This window comes from Mobula hypostoma, chromosome 10 (assembly GCF_963921235.1).
Source record: "Mobula hypostoma chromosome 10, sMobHyp1.1, whole genome shotgun sequence".
Lineage (NCBI taxonomy): Eukaryota > Metazoa > Chordata > Chondrichthyes > Myliobatiformes > Myliobatidae > Mobula > Mobula hypostoma.
This window is the reverse complement of record NC_086106.1, coordinates 16,493,410-16,505,297: the sequence shown is the minus strand read 5'-3', so window position 1 is coordinate 16,505,297 and position 11,888 is coordinate 16,493,410.

The following is an 11,888-nucleotide window of genomic DNA, read 5'->3' as shown; positions in this document are numbered from 1 at the left end:
GGTGGCACGTGTTGGCGACTTTCTTCCTCCGGAGGGGCTGCTGCCTTCACGAAGATATGCAGCTACCACCGGCAGGCGTCAGCCGTGCTGCTTTGCAGAGGCTGCCCGGCTTCTATCAGGACCTACTGAGAGTCTGGAACATGGTTGCCTCAGGCCGGGAATCCCCTCCTCTGGCAGAGGGCGGGGTCCTGGCCGACCCTTGCCCTGCCTCAACGGATGTCGGTGCGGCTCAGGTGTGTGGATCGACTCAAGCTGAGCTGCTCGTCGGGCCCAGGCCCCGCAGCCTTACCCGAGAGACGAATCCACACAACTTGAGCCGTCTTTCATCGACACCCACAATCCCATTCAGGGATGCAGGCAGGAGGTACCTTTATGGGCTGCTGCTCCACACCCTCCACTTCCTAGCCTCTGTCCACCGTCCCGACACGCCATGGCGGTCGGTCTGTCCACCTGGAGGTGAGGGGGGTCCCCAGTGGAAGTCCCTTTACAAGGGAGTCCTCCCCATGCACCTTGGGGATCTCGGCTGGAGGGTGCTGCATAAAGCGGTGCCCTGCAATAAGTTCTTCAGTCTGTACACGGATCTCCCAGCCGCGTGTCACTTCTGCGGGCTGGAGGAGACCGTGTACCACATGTACGTGGAGTGTGTGAGGCTGCAGCCCCTTTTCGCGTTTTTGCGTGGGCTGCTTCTCGCCTTCTGGTTGCATTTCAGTCCCACCCTATTTATATATGGTCATCCAGTAAGGAGGGGGGCACAGAGGGATGAGGATGTCCTTGTCAACTTGCTCCTGGGGCTGGCGAAAATTGCCATCCGTGGCTCCTGGAAAAGGGTGGCAGGAGGTTCTCCCCGGGCGGACTGCCTGGCTATGTTTAGGGGGTATGTTCGTGCCCGGGTGAACATTGAAAAGGAATACGCACAGTCCACGGCGACCGTAGAGGTGTTCCGGGACCGTTGGGCTCCGCGGGGTGTAAATGCCATCATTGATGAGGATGGCAATATATTGGTTTAAGATGTATTGTCTGTTTGTAGTGTAGTAAATATGTTAGTCACTGGGTTTGTAAATATTGTATAGCACCGACATTTGTAATAAAGAATTTTGTAAAAAAAAAGGGGTCAGACACAGAGTGAAGCTCCCTCCACGCCGTCCCATCGCACACCCCCGGGGTCAGACACAGAGTGAAGCTCCCTCCACGCCGTCCCATCGCACAGCCCCGGGGTCAGACACAGAGTGAAGCTCCCTCCACGCCGTCCCATCGCACACCCCCGGGGTCAGACACAGAGTGAAACTCCCTCCACGCCGTCCCATCGCACACCCCCGGGGTCAGACACAGAGTGAAGCTCCCTCCACACCGTCCCATCACACACTCCCGGGGTCAGACGTAACCCCTACCTGTACAGTGAACATGTGGCCTGTGGGTCTTGGGCTGGCTCAGGCCGGAGTTGTGGGGCTGTGGCTTCCTTCGTCTGGTCAGCCCGTCCCCAGGGCGTGATTGGGTGTCTCCAGGCCGTCTCCCCCTCTGAGGCCTCACCCTCGCGCTCGCACGACCAGAGACCCACTCGCTGTTTGTCCGCGGCCTTCGATGTGGTCTGTCCCCACTGATCCCCGTCCGGAGAATGAGAAGGGAGACCAGGCTGTGAGGAAACAGAGGAGAGATGTGGAGTCCAGGGAAAGGGGTGCATGGGAGTGGCGAGAGGGGGTGTGAGGGAAGGAGGGAGGGAGAGAGATGGGATAGAATGAGGGGGAGATGGGAGGGAGGGAGAAAAAGGAGAGAGGGTAGTGGGGTGAGGGAGAGAGAGGAGGATGGGGAGAGAAAGAGAGGGAGGGATGGAGAAGGGGAGGGGAGAGAGAGGAGAGAAGAGAGGGGGAGAAGGAGAGGGGAGTGACCGGAGGAGGAGAGGGGGAGACAGTGGGGAGAGAAGGAGAAGGGAAGAGAGGGATAGAGGGGAAAGGAGGAGATGGAGTGGGGTGTGGGGTAAGAGAAAGGGAGGGGGGACAGTTCAGAAAGAACAGAAGAAACTTCTCCTCATCCCTCTCCCTCCCTCCCTTGTTTCTCTCTCTCTCCTCTACCCCATCTTGGCGTAGCCCCCTCTCTCCCTTTAGTTTTTGCCCCCCTTCCCTCTTCACTGCCTCTCAGAGCCCGGAGTCTGCAGGCCGGAGGTCTCGGTGTGGGTGTGGGGGAAATCGGGGCTACAGTTTTGCCGTTCGTTGTTCCGTGCAACGGGGATCTGTGTCTGCATGGTGGGCCTGCTCTCTTGCCGCTGGATTGTTGAAGGTGCCGAGGGACGAGGGATGGGCGGGTGTCAGCCATCATTTGGCCGGTCTGCCCCCGTCCTCGCTGGCTGCTGTCGAGGAAAGTGCAGGAGTCTTGGGGTCCACGTTGCAGAAGTGTTGATCGGCCAGGCTGTGGACTCGTCTCGGGGGGACTTTGGGGATCACGTTGCGCGTATTCTCTTTGATCGATGCGGGCTGGGGCCTGAGGCGAAGGCCGGCCCCGGGGCCCACAGAGGGCCGGCCCGGCGGTGTGACGCTGAATACGACCGGACTCATGGTTCGATGCCTGATTGTGTTTGACCGCTCGCTTTGTCCCGTTGCCGCAGTTTGAACTTTCTTCCTGCATTGGGAGTTCGATGTTTTCGTCGGCCGGGTTCCGAGGCAGCCTGCGGAAGGACCAATCTCAGGGTTGTGCTCTCTGTTCATACTTCGATAATGACTGCCCCCTGACTGTTTCCCACTTGCAGGCTGCCCCCAGCATGTCGTTGGCTGTGTTGCTTGTTCGGCCAAAGACGCCTTTCACTGGAGCTTCTGATGTAAACATGACAAACAAACCCTGCATCTTGATTCCTCCCCTCCCCTCCACATCACACACCCTCCACTCCCTCCTACCCATCCCTTTCCCTCCAACATCCTCCCCTCCACATCACACACCCTCCACTCCCTCCTACCCATCCCTTTCCCTCCAACATCCACCCCTCCACATCACACACCCTCCACTCCCTCCTACCCATCCCTTTCCCTCCAACATCCTCCCCTCCCCTCCACATCACACACCCTCCACTCCCTCCTACCCATCCCTTTCCCTCCAACATCCTCCCCTCCCCTCCCCACCACATCACACACCCTCCACTCCCTCCTACCCATCCCTTTCCCTCCAACATCCACCCCTCCACATCACACACCCTCCACTCCCTCCTACCCATCCCTTTCCCTCCAACATCCACCCCTCCACATCACACACCCTCCACTCCCTCCTACCCATCCCTTTCCCTCCAACATCCTCCCCTCCACATCACACACCCTCCACTCCCTCCTACCCATCCCTTTCCCTCCAACATCCACCCCTCCACATCACACACCCTCCACTCCCTCCTACCCATCCCTTTCCCTCCAACATCCACCCCTCCACATCACACACCCTCCACTCCCTCCTACCCATCCCTTTCCCTCCAACATCCACCCCTCCACATCACACACCCTCCACTCCCTCCTACCCATCCCTTTCCCTCCAACATCCTCCCCTCCCCTCCACATCACACACACCTCCCACTCCCTCCTACCCATCCCTTTCCCTCCAACATCCTCCCCTCCCCTCCACATCACACACCCTCCACTCCCTCCTACCCATCCCTTTCCCTCCAACATCCTCCCCTCCCCTCCACATCACACACCCTCCACTCCCTCCTACCCATCCCTTTCCCTCCAACATCCTCCCCTCCCCTCCCCTCCGCATCACACACCCTCCACTCCCTCCTACCCATCCCTTTCCCTCCAACATCCTCCCCTCCCCTCCACATCACACACCCTCCACTCCCTCCTACCCATCCCTTTCCCTCCAACATCCTCCCCTCCCCTCCACATCACACACCCTCCACTCCCTCCTACCCATCCCTTTCCCTCCAACATCCACCCCTCCACATCACACACCCTCCACTCCCTCCTACCCATCCCTTTCCCTCCAACATCCTCCCCTCCCCTCCACATCACACACCCTCCACTCCCTCCTACCCATCCCTTTCCCTCCAACATCCTCCCCTCCCCTCCACATCACACACCCTCCACTCCCTCCTACCCATCCCTTTCCCTCCAACATCCTCCCCTCCCCTCCCCTCCGCATCACACACCCTCCACTCCCTCCTACCCATCCCTTTCCCTCCAACATCCACCCCTCCACATCACACACCCTCCACTCCCTCCTACCCATCCCTTTCCCTCCAACATCCTCCCCTCCCCTCCACATCACACACCCTCCACTCCCTCCTACCCATCCCTTTCCCTCCAACATCCTCCCCTCCCCTCCACATCACACACCCTCCACTCCCTCCTACCCATCCCTTATCCCTCCCCTCCACATCACACACCCTCCACTCCCTCCTACCCATCCCTTTCCCTCCAACATCCACCCCTCCACATCACACACCCTCCACTCCCTCCTACCCATCCCTTTCCCTCCAACATCCACCCCTCCACATCACACACCCTCCACTCCCTCCTACCCATCCCTTTCCCTCCAACATCCTCCCCTCCACATCACACACCCTCCACTCCCTCCTACCCATCCCTTTCCCTCCAACATCCACCCCTCCACATCACACACCCTCCACTCCCTCCTACCCATCCCTTTCCCTCCAACATCCTCCCCTCCCCTCCACATCACACACCCTCCACTCCCTCCTACCCATCCCTTTCCCTCCAACATCCTCCCCTCCCCTCCCCACCACATCACACACCCTCCACTCCCTCCTACCCATCCCTTTCCCTCCAACATCCACCCCTCCACATCACACACCCTCCACTCCCTCCTACCCATCCCTTTCCCTCCAACATCCTCCCCTCCCCTCCACATCACACACCCTCCACTCCCTCCTACCCATCCCTTTCCCTCCAACATCCTCCCCTCCCCTCCACATCACACACCCTCCACTCCCTCCTACCCATCCCTTTCCCTCCAACATCCTCCCCTCCCCTCCCCTCCACATCACACACCCTCCACTCCCTCCTACCCATCCCTTTCCCTCCAACATCCACCCCTCCACATCACACACCCTCCACTCCCTCCTACCCATCCCTTTCCCTCCAACATCCTCCCCTCCCCTCCACATCACACACCCTCCACTCCCTCCTACCCATCCCTTTCCCTCCAACATCCTCCCCTCCCCTCCCCACCACATCACACACCCTCCACTCCCTCCTACCCATCCCTTTCCCTCCAACATCCTCCCCTCCCCTCCCCTCCGCATCACACACCCTCCACTCCCTCCTACCCATCCCTTTCCCTCCAACATCCTCCCCTCCCCTCCACATCACACACCCTCCACTCCCTCCTACCCATCCCTTTCCCTCCAACATCCTCCCCTCCCCTCCACATCACACACCCTCCACTCCCTCCTACCCATCCCTTTCCCTCCCCTCCACATCACACACCCTCCACTCCCTCCTACCCATCCCTTTCCCTCCAACATCCTCCCCTCCCCTCCCCACCACATCACACACCCTCCACTCCCTCCTACCAATCCCTTTCCCTCCCCTCCACATCACACACCCTCCACTCCCTCCTACCCATCCCTTTCCCTCCAACATCCTCCCCTCCCCTCCCCTCCACATCACACACCCTCCACTCCCTCCTACGCATCTCTTTCACTCCAATATCCACCCCTCCCCTCCCCTCCCCTCCACATCACACACCCTCCACTCCCTCCTACCCATCCCTTTCCCTCCAATATCCACCCCTCCCCTCCCCTCCACATCACACACCCTCCACTCCCTCCTACCCATCCCTTTCCCTCCCCTCCACATCACACACCCTCCACTCCCTCCTACCCATCACTTTCCCTCCAACATCCTCCCCTCCCCTCCCCTCCACATCACACACCCTCCACTCCCTCCTACCCATCCCTTTCACTCCAATATCCACCCCTCCCCTCCACATCACACACCCTCCACTCCCTCCTACCCATCCCTTTCCCTCCAACATCCTCCCCTCCCCTCCCCTCCACATCACACACCCTCCACTCCCTCCTACGCATCTCTTTCACTCCAATATCCACCCCTCCCCTCCCCTCCCCTCCACATCACACACCCTCCACTCCCTCCTACCCATCCCTTTCCCTCCAATATCCACCCCTCCCCTCCCCTCCCCTCCACATCACACACCCTCCACTCCCTCCTACCCATCCCTTTCCCTCCAACATCCCCCCTCCCCCCACCTTTCCCCTCCCCTCCATATCACACACCCTCCACTCCCTCCTACCCATCCCTTTCCCTCCAACATCCTCCCCTCCCCTCCCACCCTTCCCCTCCCCTCCATATCACACACCCTCCCTCCCCTACCCATCCCTTTCCCTCCAACATCCTCCCCTCCCCTCCCACCCTTCCCCTCCCCTCCACATCACACACCCTCCACTCCCTCCTACCCATCCTTTTCCCTCCAACATCCACCCCTCCCCTCCCACCCTTCCCCTCCCCTCCATATCACACACCCTCCACTCCCTCCTACCCATCCCTTTCCCTCCAACATCCTCCCCTCCCCTCCACATCACACACACTCCACTCCCTCCTACCCATCCCTTTCCCTCCAAAATTCGTTCCTCCCCTCCTCCTACCCCCTTCTCTCCCCTCCCACCTCCTCCCCTTCTCTCCCACTTCCTCCCCCCATCCTACCCCCTTCTCTCTCCCTCCCCACCCTCCTCTCCTACATCCTTCTCTCCACCCCACCCCACCCCCTTCCCTCCACTTCACTCCCCTCTCCTACCCATTTTCTCCCTCCCCTCCCCCACCTCCTCCTCTCCCCTCCCACCTCATTCTCCCCTCCATTCCCTTCCTCCCCTTCCCCTGACCTCCTCCTCACCTTCCTCCTTAAATGCCTCCCCTCCCCTTCCTCCCACCTCCTTCTCCCCCTCCTACACACACTCCCAGTTTCTCTTTGCTTCCCTCCACCCTCCTCCCTAATCCTATTTCCCCCCTCCCTCCCCTCAGCCGCTCCTCCACTCCCCTCGCCTCCCTACCTGCCCATCACCGCACTCCCCTCGGCCTCCTCCCCGTCCTCCCTACCTGTCGATCTCTCCCTTCTGCGCCCCCACCATCTGTTGGAGCTGACGGTTTCTCTGCTTGAGACGGAGTATCCGGTTGTTGAGGGTCAAACTAGGGGGTGGGGCGCCTGTGTCCCCCTTCCCCTCATGCCCTGTGTGTAGAGGGTGGCGGGAAGGGGAGAGGGGGTGGGTGGAGTAAAAGGGAGAGGGAGGGAGTGAGGGGAGAGGGGTGAGAAAGAAATCAAGGACGTCCTTTTAGAACGGAGATGAGAAGGGATTTCTTTAGCCAGAGGGTGGGGAATCTGTGGAATTCGTTGCCACAGACGGCCATGGAGGCCAAGTCACTGGGTGTACTCAAAGCGGGAGTTGATGGTTTCTTGAGTAGTAAGGGGGTTAAGGGTTATGGGGAGAGGGGCAATAAATCAGCTTGTGGTTTTATGAAGAATGGGGACAGTAGTCACCCCAAACCGTCCAGCCCCAGTTCCCAGGCCTCTCCCCAACATCTACACACCGTGACCCCCGAATGGCAAGGTTACCTTGTCCCTCGCTAGGGTCATGACCCCAGTGACCTGGGTCACAAGGCGTCCGGGCCCCTGATGCGGTGACAGGTCTGGACAGAGGGAACAGGCGTTAATTCACAGTCCCGCACAGGCAGAATAACACACACACTCACACACACCACAAACACACACTCACACTCACACATATACAGACACACACATTCACACGCACGCACACAGTTTATCTTGTACACGGAGACATATTCACACACTCACAGTTCCCCTCTCACACATAAAAACTGCTCTCTCCCCCTCTCTGTCTGTCTGTCTCTCTTCCTTTCCCTCTCTCTCTCTGTCAGTTTGTTTGTTTTCTCTTCATCCACCTCTCTCTTCCACCTCTTTCATTCTCATTCTCTCTCCCTCTGCCACCCTCTTTCTCTCTACCCCTCACTCTCTCTTCCTCCTTTTCTCACTCTCCCTCACCCTCCTCTCTCTTTACCCCGCCCACTCTCATCACCCTCTCTTTTCCTCTCTCCCTCCCTCTCTCTCTTTCTCCCTCACTCTCTCTCATTCTCTCTCCCTCTGTTCTCTCACACTCACTCTGTCACAGACCCTGTTCCCACCATCCCGTGGATCCAGCAGGAAGACAGATTTGAAGGTCCGGTCAGTGATTTCCAGGGTCGGCAGCTGTTGGACTCCCCTAATCCCTAATCTCACACTCCATCTGGACAGTCCAATCCCTCTCTCTAATCCCCCAACCAATGACGTATTGGCAGTACAAATCAGTCGTACATCCACTGCAGTGTCCCTCAGTGTCTGACCCCGGGAGTGTGTGATGGGACGGTGTGGAGGGAGTTTCACTCTGTGTCTGACCCCGGGAGTGTGTGATGGGACGGTGTGGAGGGAGTTTCACTCTGTATCTGACCCCAGGAGTGTGTGATGGGACGGTGTGGAGGGAGATTCACTTTGTGTCTGACCCTGGGAGTGTGTGATGGGACGGTTTGGAGGGAGATTCACTCTGTGTCTGACCCCAGGAGTGTGTGATGGGATGGTGTGGAGGGAGATTCACTCTGTGTCTGACCCCGGGAGTGTGTGATGGGACGGTGTGGAGTGAGTTTCACTCTGCGTCTGACCCCGGGAGTGTGTGATGGGATGGTGTGGAGGGAGTTTCACTCTGTGTCTGACCCCGGGAGTGTGTGATGGGACGGTGTGGAGGGAGTTTCACTCTGTGTCTGACCCCAGGAGTGTGTGATGGGACGGTGTGGAGGGAGATTCACTTTGTGTCTGACCCCGGGAGTGTGTGATGGGACGGTTTGGAGGGAGATTCACTCTGTGTCTGACCCCGGGAGTGTGTGATGGGACGGCGTGGAGGGAGCTTCACTCTGTGTCTGACCCCGGGGGTGTGCGATGGGACGGCGTGGAGGGAGATTCACTCTGTGTCTGACCCCTTTTTTTTTTACAAAATTCTTTATTACAAATGTCGGTGCTATACAATATTTACAAACCCAGTGACTAACATATTTACTACACTACATACAGACAATACATCTTAAACCAATATATTGCCATCCTCATCAATGATGGCATTTACACCCCGCGGAGCCCAACGGTCCCGGAACACCTCTACGGTCGCCGTGGACTGTGCGTATTCCTTTTCAATGTTCACCCGGGCACGAACATACCCCCTAAACATAGCCAGGCAGTCCGCCCGGGGAGAACCTCCTGCCACCCTTTTCCAGGAGCCACGGATGGCAATTTTCGCCAGCCCCAGGAGCAAGTTGACAAGGACATCCTCATCCCTCTGTGCCCCCCTCCTTACTGGATGACCATATATAAATAGGGTGGGACTGAAATGCAACCAGAAGGCGAGAAGCAGCCCACGCAAAAACGCGAAAAGGGGCTGCAGCCTCACACACTCCACGTACATGTGGTACACGGTCTCCTCCAGCCCGCAGAAGTGACACGCGGCTGGGAGATCCGTGTACAGACTGAAGAACTTATTGCAGGGCACCGCTTTATGCAGCACCCTCCAGCCGAGATCCCCAAGGTGCATGGGGAGGACTCCCTTGTAAAGGGACTTCCACTGGGGACCCCCCTCACCTCCAGGTGGACAGACCGACCGCCATGGCGTGTCGGGACGGTGGACAGAGGCTAGGAAGTGGAGGGTGTGGAGCAGCAGCCCATAAAGGTACCTCCTGCCTGCATCCCTGAATGGGATTGTGGGTGTCGATGAAAGACGGCTCAAGTTGTGTGGATTCGTCTCTCGGGTAAGGCTGCGGGGCCTGGGCCCGACGAGCAGCTCAGCTTGAGTCGATCCACACACCTGAGCCGCACCGACATCCGTTGAGGCAGGGCAAGGGTCGGCCAGGACCCCGCCCTCTGCCAGAGGAGGGGATTCCCGGCCTGAGGCAACCATGTTCCAGACTCTCAGTAGGTCCTGATAGAAGCCGGGCAGCCTCTGCAAAGCAGCACGGCTGACGCCTGCCGGTGGTAGCTGCATATCTTCGTGAAGGCAGCAGCCCCTCCGGAGGAAGAAAGTCGCCAACACGTGCCACCTGGGAGGGCGCTCGGCGTACAGGAATCTCTGCAGAGTCCTGAGGCGGAGAGCCGCCAGTCGTGTGCGTACACACACCAGCGACTGTCCGCCCTCTCCTACTGGGAGACTCAGAACCGCTGCAGAGACCCAGTGTTTCCTGTTTCCCCAGAAGAAGTCCACCAGCTTCCTCTGCATTCTCGCAACAAAAGGGGCAGGGGGGGCCAAGGTGACCATCCGGTACCACAATATGGAGGCCACCAGCTGGTTTATGACCACCACCCTGCCTCGATAGGAAAGCACCCTGAGAAGGCCTGACCAGCGCCCTAGCCGGGCCATGACCTTTGTCTCCAGGTCCTGCCAGTTCGCCAGCCAGGTCTCCCCAGAAGGACTCAGGTAGACTCCCAGATAGAGAAGACGTCTGGTGCTCCACTCAAAAGCTCTCATCTCCTCCGGCAGTGAGTCCACCTGCCACTGGCCTACGAAGAGTCCGGAACATTTCGCCCAGTTGATCCTGGCGGAGGATGCCGCCGAGAAAACATCTTGGCACTCGCGCATCCTCCGCAGGTCACAGGGGTCTGTCATCATGAGGAGTACGTCATCGGCGTAGGCCGAGAGGACGACCCTCATGTCCGGTTCGCGCAGAACCAGACCTGTCAGCCTTCGCCGAAGGCGGCCGAGGAATGGCTCGACACAGATCGCATACAGTTGACCGGACATGGGGCACCCTTGACGCACTCCTCTTCGGAAGTGGATAGGTCCTGTCAGTGATCCGTTGATCTTAACTAGGCACTCTGCGGCAGAGTACAGGAGCCGAACTCGGGCCACAAAGTGTGGTCCGAGCCCAAAAGCCTGCAGGGTGCCCAGCAGGAAACTGTGGTCCACCCGGTCAAACGCCTTCTCCTGGTCAAGAGAAAGAAACGCTGCCGGGGTCCCAGTCTCCTGGAGCAGGTGGATCAGGTCCCGTACTAGGTGGACATTGTCCTGGATGGAGCGGCCCGGGACCGTGTAAGATTGGTCAGGATGGACCACCTGTCCAATTACCGAACCCAGACGGTTGGCCATTGCCCGGGCGAAGATCTTGTAGTCCGCGCACAAGAGGGAGACCGGCCGCCAGTTCTTTAGCAGGCGGAGGTCTCCCTTGTTGGGCAGTAGGACCACAACAGCTCTTCGCCATGAGAGGGGCATTTCTCCGGTGGCTAGGCTCTCCCCTAGGACAAGGCTGTAATCATCCCCCAGGACATCCCAAAAAGCCTGATAAAACTCAACACTCAGTCCATCCAAACCAGGGGACTTGCCCCTCCGGAGTTGCCGAAGGGCAGTGGACAGCTCCTCCCGAGTCAGGGGGGCATCCAGACGCACTGCATCCTCTGGACTGACCTTAGGCAAATCCTTCCAGACCTCATTGCACGCCTCCGCATTTGACGGATCAGGCGAGAATAAGGACCGATAGAATGAACGGACCTCGTTGTTAATTCCATCAGGGTCCGTGATGGAGGAGCCATCGGCAGCCAGCAATTCCACTAGCTGCTTTTGAACTCCCCGCCACCTCTCCAACGAGTAGAAGAAGGGTGAGCCACGGTCCAAATCCTGCAGCATTTGGATCCGTGACCTCACGTACGCACCTCGGGACTGCTGAAGCTGCAAGTCCCTTAGTGCGTCCTTCTTCTCCTGGTATTCCTGCCACAGCTGCTGGTCTCCAGTGGTCGGACCGAGGCGGGACTCCAGGTCAAGCAACGCTCTCTCAAGCCGCTCAATCTCAGAGCCCCGCCCTTTGGTCGACCCCCTAGTGTACTCCCGACATAAAAACCGGATGTGGGCTTTGCCCACATCC